This window comes from Rhinolophus sinicus, chromosome 16 (assembly GCF_057876585.1).
Source record: "Rhinolophus sinicus isolate RSI-liver-muscle chromosome 16, RSI-T2T, whole genome shotgun sequence".
Taxonomy (NCBI): Eukaryota; Metazoa; Chordata; class Mammalia; order Chiroptera; family Rhinolophidae; genus Rhinolophus; species Rhinolophus sinicus.
Genome location: NC_142516.1, coordinates 23,737,051 through 23,749,765, shown reverse-complemented (window position 1 = coordinate 23,749,765; position 12,715 = coordinate 23,737,051). Strand labels below are relative to the sequence as shown.

Below are 12,715 nucleotides of genomic sequence, written 5' to 3'. Positions count from 1 at the left end.
AACCCTTGGCCACCAGTATGGAGGCTGTATTTAAACAGGTCACATGGGTAACAGGACTAGGGCAGGGCTCTAGGATTACCAGTCTCTCCAAAATCACATGGTCAGAGTAAGGGAGGAACAGTTCCTCAAAGAAAGATGGGTTGCTCTGACCAGAAGATGGGAGAGGGTTTCGACAGACGAAACTCTCTAGATGTTTGCTTCATTTGTGGATTCCCTTCCTCTCGGGACACCTTGGTGACTCTCTGGGCATACCAGGTATTTCCTGGCCTTCTCTTTATCCAGCGGGTCTTGTATACAACATGTCCTCAATGAATGTTTATGGATGATTATTTGGGCACATCTGAAAAAAGGAAACAAAAAATAAAGTTAGTGCTTACAAAAACAGTAAGAATATAGTGAGCTGGAAATTCAGCCTCTGTGAAACCACTTGTTGGAAGAAACGTCTTGCTGCCCTTGGTGCGCCTGAAGAAAGAATAAGGAGATCCTCAAAGAACATGTGGAGTGTGCGCAGCTGCATTTGCACCAGGAAGCAGAGCTTAGCTGAAGAGCTGCAGTCAGCATCCGAGATGGGAGGGGCCTGTCCTGCGTTTGATGCTGTAGGGATAATGGAGCCACAGTGCAAGCTCAGGGCCTTTTATTGGCAGGGTAAAAAGAAGCCAGCTGGGGTTTGTCTATAGCTGAGCTTCTGATTCTATCCCATACTTCTGAAGAATACCGTCTTTGTTCCTTTGCTGCAGGTGGCACCTGTCATTACAGGACATGGAAATAGGATAAACAGCCCTGAGCTACTTACGAGAAGCCCATTCCTCAAATGAGTCTCAAACAGCTCTCCAAGTACATCTCCGTCACTCTCTTTCTCACTCCGTCTCTTTCTCGCAATCAGAGGATGCAACTAAACAAGGATGGTGGTCACAGAACTCTGTTCCAATACAATGTCACTAATTTTTGTTATAAGGTCACAGTCTCAATTTTGCCACAGCTTCCTTTCCCATGACAAATCCCTTAAAAATCGTACAAAAAATATAACAGAAAAAAAATAAATTCAAAATGAGTCCCCAATCCAAGAAGGGAAGCTCGCAGAGGGTCCAGAAACAATGAAGAATTCTTTTTTTTTTTTTTAAATGAAGAATTCTTTAAGAGCAGAGAGTAGTGAAATTGGTGTGAAAGGGAAACTATGACCCAAAAAGCACAGAGGAAGTTCTATTGAAAAATGCCTACTTACCCAGAAGGGGTGGAGAGAAGAGGAGGAGACAGAGGTTAACTTACCTGGTGCCATCGAGTGCATCGCTCTGACTCCCGTTTCCTCCCCTGAGGGTAGCAGGCCACTACAGGGGTGCTTGCCTCCAGGAGAAAGTGATGTTGTGGGAACTGGGAAGGGGCAGCGGATATACCGGATATACCGAGGAGGAAGGAGAGCACCCATGCCCAAAGGCAATCACCACACAAAGCTATCCGGAGGCAGGTCCCATTGTTCTCAAACCTCACTGGAAAGGGCAAGATCAATTCAGGAAGCAGGTCCCACTCCTCCTCCCAGACAGGCTGCATGCCAAACAGAGAAACTCAGCTGCAAAGAGGGAGGCACAATCCATTCACACCAATAACTGAGGAAAGTCGACACCATGAAAGAGAAACAGCAAACTTAAATCCAGAGCCTATACCTAGCGACTCAGAGGGACACAAGTAAGCAGAATACGACTTTAGAATAAGGAAAATCAAAGTTGCACAGTTTGAGGCAAAAGGACTTATTGTTGGTAAAACATCAACTAGATCATGACAATTGGGAGTTTAGTCAGTGAACAAAAATCAAAAAACAACAGGTTAGTTGAAAGGTAGAATGGACACAAATGAAAAGGGAATTAGTGAGCTGGAAGATTGAGTCCAGGAATTCTCTGAGAAAGCAGCAAAAAGGAATAAAGAGGTGAAATAAGTCAGACAGAGAAAGACAAATACTGTATGATCTCACTTATATGATGTGTAAGTGGAATCATATGTGGAATCTAAAAAACTGAATTTACAGAAACAGAGAATACATTGGTGGTTGCCAGGGGCAAGGATGGGAGGAGGAAGAAATGGGTGAAGGCAGACAAAAGATACTTCCAGTTATAAGATAGATTAAGTGCTGGGGATGTAATACACAGCATGGTGACTATAGTTAACAATACTATATTGCATGTTTGAAAGTTACTGCGAGTAGATCTTCAAAGTTCTCATCACAAGAAAAAAATGTGTAATATAAGGTGATAGGTGGTGACTAGACTTATTGTGGTGATCATTTCACAATCTATACATATATCAAATCAGTATGTTACATATCTTAAACTAATAGAATGTTCCATGTCAATTATATCCCAATAAAACTGCAAAAGAAATGCAAAAAGAAAGGAATAAAGAAATTAGGATAGTTAGAGAAAGGTTTAGAATCGTAGGTCAGAGATAAAAAAAATTTCGAACATCCATTTAAAAGGCATTCAGGAAAAAAAATGAATATTTAAAGCAATAATAGAAGATCCCAGAAATAAAGACAAGTCTTCGTAGATTTAAAGGGCTCAGCGATAATCTATTAACAGCACACGTACAAATTACAGAACTTCAAGGGGGAAAGAAAATCAGAAAAGCACCCCAAAAAAGAAAAGGAGATTGACCTACAAAGGAAAAAGAGCCTGAATGCCATCAGACATTCCGTTAGCTACCAGAAAAACTAGAAGTTCTAGCTGAAAATTATTTCAAGTGTAGAATTCTATATTTTCAGAGATACATGGGCTTGGAAAAAATTATAACCCACATTCTCTAAAAAAAACATAATCGCTAGAGGATGTTTTATAGAAAGGAGAAAAATTAATCCAGGAGGGAGCAGTGAGATGCATGAAGCAATGACAAGTAAAAGAAATAAATTAGTAAAACTGACTCTGAAACCTAATGTGTTGATTGTTTTAATGTAGATTGCATATTGGTGCATGGGTTAAGAGAGAGAGAGCAGGAAGATAATTACTAGGGGATAAACAGATGAACAACTTCAAACAAATAGAACATATTTTTTAAAGACAGGAGTAAGGAAAACTTGATAAAGACAAAAGAAGGCAAGCATTGGAGAGAGGGAAAAGCAATTAGAAATCACAGTGAACTAAAAACACAAACCATGAAACAGGAACAATTCCAAACTTAGTAAGTACTTACTATTAATACTAATGAGTTACACTCACCTGTAAGAGACCAATTCTTATATTGTATTTGAACATCTAGCCTCTTGCGATTTTCAAGAAACAGACAAAACAAAATTTTCTCAAACACAAAGCAGTGGAAAATATTTGTTTAGAAATGGCTAACAAACATAAAGCAGATATAATTGGGTTAAATCAAATACAATTCAAGGTGAAAACCATTGAAAGAAATAAATACAGCCAAGAAAAAAATAACTGTTACGCACCTAAAATATAGCTAAAATATAGTTGAAGCAAAAACTGACAGAATTACAAGAGGAGACTGAAAGATAGAAAAATCGCTGTTGAAACCTTGAACAAACTGCTCCAGAAAACAAAATCAAACAGAGAAAAAACAAATAAGGATATGAAGAATTTTAGTAGTAACACTTCAATTGGCTTGATACAATATTTAGAGAACTATGTACCCAATAAACAGACTCTGCATCATTTTGTAACATGTATAATGGTCATAAAATTGTCCATAAACAAGGCCACAAATATCAACAACTTTCAAAAAATTAACTTTATAAGCAAAGTTCACTAACTGTTATGCAATAAAATTAGAAGTTAACCAAGAGACAGATGTTAGAAAGAAACAAACAAAAGCAAGCCAGGTATCCAAATATAAACACATATTTCTGTATCATTTTTTGATTAATGAGAAAGCAAAGTGGAAACTTCAATTAAAGAAATGCAAAAAGAACAATGAAACACATTCAAAGAAAATATATATTTTTAATGTATAATGAAAGAAATAAAAATGTAAACGCAGAAATGAATGAAGTTGAAAACCTGTCCAATACCTCTGGTGGTTACTCTGGCTAGTTTTCCCCAGGTGAAGCCTGGGACTCAAATGCATCTGGGTAGCTGCTTTGTGGTTTGGTGTTAGAAAAATGGCATCTTTTAAGTGAAACACTGCCCTTGATCAGCTGAACCGGAGGCCTCCGACTTCTAAGGAAACCTCAAGCAGATCAGACTTTTGCCATAATCCCTAAAGTACAGGAAGTATAGTCTCTCATTTTTGGCAATTCCATAGATTGTCTTCTGACCTTGAGTTGACCTTCTCCTTAAAATAGACATCAGAATATCTCTCATTCTAAATGTACTATCTGGCTTTTCTTTCTTTTAAATTACCTTTGTGGAATGAGATTTTTCATGACCTTCTCCACCACTACTGGTAGATTAAAATGATTGGAAAGCGTTAGAAATGGAATATGTGAAAAAGAGTGCCCCCCCCCTTTTTGAAGCAGACTGAGAGTTTAAATAGGTTTTCAGAATAGAGTCATATGCAGCAAATTAGAATCTATAGATTGTTTAATTACATTTTGCCCGTATTATTTATTATTAGGAGGGTAAGCCAGTTTTTCCTGGAAGGCCTTGTTATAATTAGTGGGAGTGCATGAAATTGTGTGAGCAATATTAATTGAGTGCTCTCTACGTGCCTGGCATTGTGCTAGGCATATAAAGCATATACAGCCTCTAACCTGGAGCTTCCAGTCCTGCTGCCTGGAGCACACCTACCATGGAAAAGCATTATGTCACTGTGGATCCCACTAGGACTAAAGTGTGGCCTGCTGAGGTGAATGCAGTGAAACGGCCTAGTACACAGGGAAGCTGAAGCCATGGTCGTGAGGCAAGATGGACAGCAAACCCCAGACGAGCGTCATTCTCACAAATTCACCATGATCTAGGGGTTTAGAGCCACAGTTTTGGAAGCCCAGAGAATGATCTTATCAGTACACCTGGAGAGGAGAGACTCTCAGTGACACGCTGATACTCATTTCACACAAGATTGATTTTAAAATGCCAATTTACCACGTTCCTGTGGCCAGAGTCAGCCTGTCCTCAATCGACCGCACTACTTTCCCGGTACTAAGGTACCTGGAAAGTTGAATTAGGTCTCAGAAGATTGCCTGGAGAGCAGAGAAACATAGTGACGGGAGATGGCTAATTTTGACATTTTCATCTGTGGAGAAGTTGCCACCCAACAATGAAGGCTCTTAGGCAGAATAAAATTTAGTTTGTATCTGATGTGAGCCGTTTCATTTTTTCCTGTATCATCAGTGTACAAATATGTCTTATTGTTGCTACTACTTCTACATCTACTATTACTAGTACTCCTATACTTACTATAGCTAGCAGATAGAAGAGTTACTACTGTTCAGACACTATGCTAACCTTTTATACAGGTATGAACTCACTTCGTACTCAAAACCTCAGTTTTCAGTTGAGGAAAATGAGGCAGGAAAAGTTTATGTCAATTGCTCAGAGTCAACCAGCTGTTCAGTGGCAGAATCAGAATTCGAATCCAGGTGGCCCGGCTCCAGATTTTGATGCCCCTCTTTTGGGTCATGGTCTCTCTCACACTCATCTGTAAGGAAAAGTTCAATCTATAATTTTTTATATGAGTTGTTAGACTTATTAGATCAGAGACAACTAAGAACAGTAAGATGAAAAGAGCCCAGCTTTCTTTAAGCAGTCGTCCTTTCCTCTTGAATTCCTAGAACCTCAAATGGAAGAGGAGGAAAGTAAAAAAAAAAAAAAAAGTCTTGAACCAAATGCAAAATGGGAACTGAAATACTTCCTGCAGGTGAATGTGTACTACAAACAGTGATTCATGGTGTTCACAGGTCTTATTCCAAAGAGAGAATTTAAGGCTTTTAAAACATCTGAAGAACTTTCCGGAAGCTTGGCCACTTGTTACTTAGAGAAGTCAGGAACCTAAGCACCTATTGGTGGCATAGGAAGGCATTGCACATACAAAGCCCCTGAAGAACTCATGGCAGCAGGGAATGGGGTAGGGGAGGTGGGAGAACAACAGGTAAACCAACCAATGCGGTAAAATATTACAGCTGAGTTCCTGGTACACGACTGAGGCACAATAAATGCTTGTTGAAAGAAAGAATGACACAAACTCATCTAGTCCCTTGGGTACTCTTACTTTCAGTGACAATCTCTAGGTGATTATTCAAATAATCAAAACGTGTCTGCTTCAGACAACTGTACATATTTTCTATGTTTGTTTATTTAGCAAGCAAGGAGAGGTATTGAAGACTTGGAGAAGATCAAGTAAATTTGTGCCAGTGGTGCTCAGGCTATTTCAGCTCTGTAACAAATCAGACTATGATTTATCATCATGCATTTACTGTATTCAAAATTAACTACTGAGCCTCAAATGCCTTTGGAATTCAAAGTTCTAAACTGAAATGTAAAGAGAGGTGCGAGTCCTAACACCTGATAGAGGAGGAGAGTAGATAACAGTGATAGGGGAGATGAGAATGAAATGCAGAGCCCACCTATGGAAGGGAAAGGCCCCTGGGAGGCTTGTGTGGGGTGCCTTGTGATGCAGTTGGAGGTGAAGCAATAGTGAAAAGGTAGCTCTGTTCAGATGAACAGACATTCATTGAGTTCCTGTTATGTGGCGGGTCAATGGAAGGTACTGAAAATACAAATGTAACTCATGCTGCACCGACTTCTAGTTGCCAAGGATTCTGCCGTGATTCCCTCTGGAAAACCTAGATAGGGTCGCACAGGGGCCCATGAATGTGTCTTATTCTGGCCCAGCTCAGTGAAATGTCTTGACAAGGCTTCCTCCACTGGCTTCCTTGTGAGAAGAACCTTTTGTTCCAGGTCTCACTCAGCAGTCATCTTTTGCCACACCTTGCAACCTGGCGGTGTTGGAGGACTAACCCCTGGGACAAACTTCATGCTCTCCTACTTGCCCTCCTCACTCACACGTGTTCTTCTCTGTCCTTCCTTCAAAGTGTTTGGGCACATTGTCACCAGCCCACCACCAATGCCTTGAGCCACCCAAATTCTTCTGGAGGAGACCACTTGGGTCCCACAAGAATTCTTAAATAGAAAGATAAATAAGACCTGGCCCCACCTCTTGAGGCATCTAGTGGACCCTACAGATACTTCCGTTGTGTCACAACTTACCTGAGAGTTGGGGTTGCTGACCAAAAAGAGGCAGCAATTCAGTGCGATGGAGATACCATCTCCCCAGACTCCCAGAGAGTTCTGTCACACTCCTTGGATCTGTTCTTTACCAGCCATGTGGACTGAGGAAGTCATTTTACTTTTCATGTTTGGTTTCCTGATTTAAGAGGGGAAACAAACAAAAACTCTTCTCTACCTCTTGGGAGGCGTTGCGATGCTCCAGAGAGATGGTGCATGTGAAAGGGCTTTTTGTAAGCAGCAGACTCCATCTGTCCTCACCCGGGCCGGTCGTGAGCTTCTCCTCCTCTCCCAAAGCACTTGGAGCTTCTGTCTAACACAATGCTTATCACTCTGCAAAGTGTTTGCTTATACGACTGATTCCCACAGTAGGCTGTCAGCCACCAGAAGGCAAGAGCCTCCTCCTATTCCATTATTATTATTATTATGATGATGATGATGATGATGATGATGATGCCCTTGGTGTGATGTCAATCATATAACACACACTAAATACATAAATAAATACATAAGTAAATAAATAAGTAAATAAAACTATGTTAACTGACTTCATGAATGAAAGGATAGGGTGTAAAAGTTTCAATTATCCTCTGCTGTTCTGAATAGTTTTGGACCAATTGCATCACCCTCAGAATTCTAGTTTTCCTAATTGCAAGCGGGAAAAATACACGAGACTAGTAAACATACAGTGAGGTTTGGGAAGATAGATGAGATTACACATCATATAATTTCAATCCACAGAGTCCCTACCGTGTTAGAGTCCAAATTCTTCTGTCATACAGATGAGATTAAGGCTAGGAAATGTGTGTGATGTATCTGAGGGCATAGAGTGGCCATCTGGACTAGAGTACAGACCTCTTGCCCACCAATTCAGTGCTCTTTGTGCTACATTTTGAGATCTACCTATGAAATCGACACAGTTAACACAGAGTGATTTTATAATGTAGAGCACCGTGTTCTGATCCAGATAATAAATCTGTTCCTGGCAGAAAATAGACTCTCTGGCCAATGGGGAGATAATCCTTGGTGAGCAGGAGGCATGAATTGAGAACAAAACTGCACAGGACTGGTCAGAGTGGGGATGACTCACTCTGAGTGAAGCTTACTGGAAGAACGGCAAGGGAGTCCCATCCTCCACAGCCCCACGCTGAAATTAAACGGCTTTGTTCCACAAGACAAATACTGAGGAAACTCAGCAAAGCTGGGTGGCTTGTAAAGAGAAGAGATTGGGTAAATTAAACACAGATAACATTAAAAGCCAGCAATCTAGGAGATGATAAATTAGTGAAGGACTTCAAGAATTTTGTTGTGAAATCAGAAACATGTTTAAGACTGATCTTTCTGGCACCAGTTAGGACAGAGCACAGGGGGGAGAGGCTGGAGGCAGGGAGACCATGGGAGAGTGCTATAATAGTGCAGGTGAGAGAAACTGAGCCTGACCTGTGACAGTGTCAGTGGGTTGGACAACCGGTCCCTTAAATAATTGACTTAAAATCGCTTATTCATTAATGTTATCAGTAATATTTAGTATTATTTATTAATAGTTTTCCATTGCTGCTGTAATAAATTACCTCCAACATCATGGCTTAAAACAGTACACATTTATTCAGAAGTCTAACACAAGTGTCCATAGGCTAAGATAAAAATGTTGGCCAGGCTGCATTCCTTTCTGGAGGCTCTTAGGGGAGAAATCTATAGTGTTCCCATCTCTTATATCGTATCTGAAAAATCCCTTCTGTAGTGTAAGATAACTATTCACACATGCCAGTGATTAGAATGGAGGGGGGGTGGAAGTGGGGATGCATTGTTTTGCCTGCCCCGGATGGAAACTCTGAGACCCAGGAAGTGGAAGAGGTGTATTGCCTGAGGCCTCAAGCTTGTAAGAGTTGAGTTGGGAGGAGGATCCAGGCGTCTTGCACTTCCGGCCTGGGCAGATTCCAACTCTTGGTGCACTTAGGTTAGTCATCACCATACACTGTTGAGAGTGTGGCTGAGTGGATGGCACTTGCCTAGTTCCTCTCCACTGTGTGATGCATAAGGGGTGTGCTAATTCCCATTTTTTTGGCCAGGGTGGCTGTGATATGGCCCATAGAAGGGAAGTAGGCACCAGTTTTGTGTTGGCTGGCCTCAGCTACATAGCACTGACCAGATCTGCCAACCTCCATCCTGCGGCAGTTTAGCTTTGTCATATAGGTATCACATTTCAGTAATCAGAACTCATCCAGGCACATGGCATGGCGAGAGGGTGTGAGAGTGAGTTCCAGAGTTGGAATTTGGAGTCCAAGCTCATACCGGGTGACTTGGAATATGTCATTTCTCTTCATTTGAGACTCATCATCCTCCAATATGAAATGAGATGTTTGGGTTAAATATAAAGGGCCCTCTAACATTCAAAAGTGTAGAATGTGGAGATGACTACTGAGCTGATTGGCAGGTCAAGTAGAGTGAATGTATGGCAATCCTAGTAGAAGATCCTTTCTTTGATTCTCAGCCCTTGATGCAGCCTTGGAGCTTGGCATTCAACAGTTCAACTGCACTGGACTGTAGCAGCCAGAAATACCAGATTTCTGTAGAGGGCTGTGAAGGCTCTGAAGGAGCATTGCAAGCATAGGCTGCAATGGAGTCTACACACCATGCATGTTGGCTCACAAAGACTTTCTGGCTAGGCTATGAGCGTTCTAGAGTCTCTACGTCACCAGAACAGATTCATGCTTGTCTCTGTGTCTCTAGATGGTTGGCAAATGTGAACAGAATTTCAAAACTGCAAAAATAGCTGGTTTTGGTTTCTAAAACAGTAGCCCATCAATCTCAAGAACTAACCAAAGGAAATTGGAAGGAACAGGAGAGAACTGGCATAAACCATTTGGGCTTACTTTGGTTTTGCACTAGCAGAAATGACATTTAAGAAGTTGAAAAAAATAGAGATAGGAACAAGGGATTAAGGAGAAGAAGAGCTTTTAAAAGCGTGTCCAAAACCTGGGGGTTAGGACATCAACACGTAAATTGTGAGTGGACGTAATTCAGCACATAACACTGGGTGCCTAACACTCTGGGTCTCGCTGCACTCTCCTTTGAAGTGAGTGGTTAGATTATATGACCCCTGTGCTTCCTCCCAGCTCCAGATTTACCAAGTGTCATCATTTTCAGCTTGCTTGTAAGTACCCTCTAGTCACAGATCTCTTCATTTTTCCATGGATTAACATGTATAATGCCATGTAGTATAGGTAAGTGAATAGCTACATTTTCCTGGTTCAAAGGTAGAAGTCAGTTCCTTAGACATGAACCTACTTTTCTGAAACTTCTGGGATTAGAAGTTGTTAATTTGTCTGAAACTCCTCATGGAGAGAGAAGGAAATAATTGAAGTTGCAGAGAAAAGAAAACTGAACACATAGGAGGAATTCATTAGAGAGAGGCTCAAAATCAGGGAGGGAGACATGTATAGAAACTCCTCGAAGGCAAAAAAAAAAAAAAAAAAAAAAAGGGAAGGAAAACCTACTCCTGTGTGCCCACAACCACTGTCAAGTGAGTGATGTAAGTTAGTTCTCTTCTTTCACACTTATTTTTTTAATGCAAAAGATATGTTTTGGTGTTCGGGGACCATCCTTATTTCATGTAACCTGATTCTTTTCCATAAAGAAGGTGATTCATTAAATGTGTAGCTAAATGTGATTCCATTTTTATAACTTTGCTAGGCTTCTCATATAAAAATAGTCATAGTTCAGAAAAAAAAATCTTTTGTCAGATGGAGTATATAAATTCTTGGTTCATAAACCATAATCAGCTGCAGAAAGACTTATGGAGAGATACCTGAAGGCAGTAGAAAGAGTAGAGAATTTGCTCTTGGGAGCGTAGGTTTATGTCTGTGTTCTGATATTTCCTAGCAAGCAGCTGAATCTCTATAAGCTTCATCTGAAATGAGTTTAAAAGGGGCCCAACATGACCAGTGGGCATGCCCTCTTATGGAACTGCTACTAGAAGGGAATTTCAAAATGCAAATACAGCTCATTCTTCTAGAGACGGAACCAGGGTAGTGGATGAAGGAGAACAGTGTCCAGAGCATAGAGCAATGGAGACCAGTATGTGGTGTGTAAGTTAACACTCCCTCTCCCTGACAGCCTATGCTCACATCAGACATCATTCATCAAGCGTGGTAGGCCCTACATCTGAGTGTGAATGTGCCTCACGATCTTTCTAGCTGTTGTGCTCCAGGCAGCCATTATCAATTGGATGGAGAGAACATTTGAGGAGGAAACAGTTTGCTATCCTTGGCCTCAAGCTTAGTCTGAATGATGGAACCACATGCACTGAATTTTATTGAAATAAATGTCAGAAAAACTAACAGGATGGACTCAGGAAAGATAGCTGTCTGCTGAAAAGCAAGGAAAAGATCAGGTTGGATGTAAAGGATGGAGGCACCACAGCTCCATGGTAGGAGAAAACAACGGATGAACGGGGGTGAGGAAAGCTGCAAGTACCAAGAAGCCTCAGAAAGAGAGAGTTTCAAGGGACTGCGTAGAATTAAGACCCAGTCCCAGGGACTTAGGTTTGGCCATTGCTGCCTAAAAGAGGACCTGTTAGGCACACACATGCATTGTCCACGAGACAGAAACAACTGGTACTATTGATAAAGCAGCACTGCTGTACTTACTACCTGTGGTATCTATAAGGTCAGCCAGAAACTGGCAAAACAGTAGATTGCTGGTGTGATGAATGCATTGCAGCTCTGAAGCCACAAATGAGTCAAATGTCTATCATGTACTGGTTTTGTGACCTTGGGCAATTTATTTAACTCTCTGAGACTCGGTTTTTCAAGATAATTCAGTCATAATGTTATCTTTTTCACAGTGTAATAGTAAGAATCTGATACATAGTAAATGCTTAATAAGTAGAAGGTATCACTTTTGTTTTTTTGTTTTTTCACCGTACCCTCTGCCTCTGCAGAAGTCAGGGCTGCAGGATCCAGGGAAAACAATGATAAGAGTCTTGAGGAATACGAGTAGGCTACCAGGAATATACTTTATTGCAATCAGACATTAAGCTGATTTGAAGATGATTTATTTCTGGTTTACTCTTATACCTCCAGCCCATCAGTGGTCCCATCTGAAGATTCATGATGTTTGCAAGGCTCCCAACTCTGACTTTGTACCTCATCAAATCTGTGAGACTACTGAAAGTTCGTATCAGCTTCTCACTCTCACACCTGCAACTGGTGAATTGGTAAGTCCCCTCAAAGGGGAAATGTCACATAATGTCTGTGTACACTTCTTTTCTTTACGATCCTGGACCCTCAAGTCCTGATTTTTCAATATTTTTATCCAGGCTACTAGTTATTCTCAAAAGGTGAATTCATCCTTAAAAACTGTCCTAATTAAAAATGGAGACAAGTCACTTATTTAATGTGCATTTGAAAAAAATAACTAGCACATAAAAATTATGATGGACGTTTCCAGGACACGATTTTTTAAAAAGATTTTTATTAAAATTATAGCTAACTTACAATATTATATTAGTTTCAGGGCTACACCATAGTTATTTAACATTTATATATCTAAAGACG

General features: G+C 40.7%; 1 long non-coding RNA gene across 1 annotated transcript in view; it reads left to right on the top strand.

Moving 5' to 3' along the window:
- LOC141571356 (uncharacterized) overlaps positions 1–12,370 on the top strand; it is a 226,196-nt gene extending 213,826 nt beyond the window's left edge. Inside the window, exon 3 of the long non-coding RNA XR_012496115.2 lies at positions 12,242–12,370. This is a non-coding gene — a long non-coding RNA (uncharacterized LOC141571356). The remainder of the gene's footprint in view (positions 1–12,241) is intronic.
- The last annotated feature ends 345 nt before the right edge of the window (positions 12,371–12,715 follow it).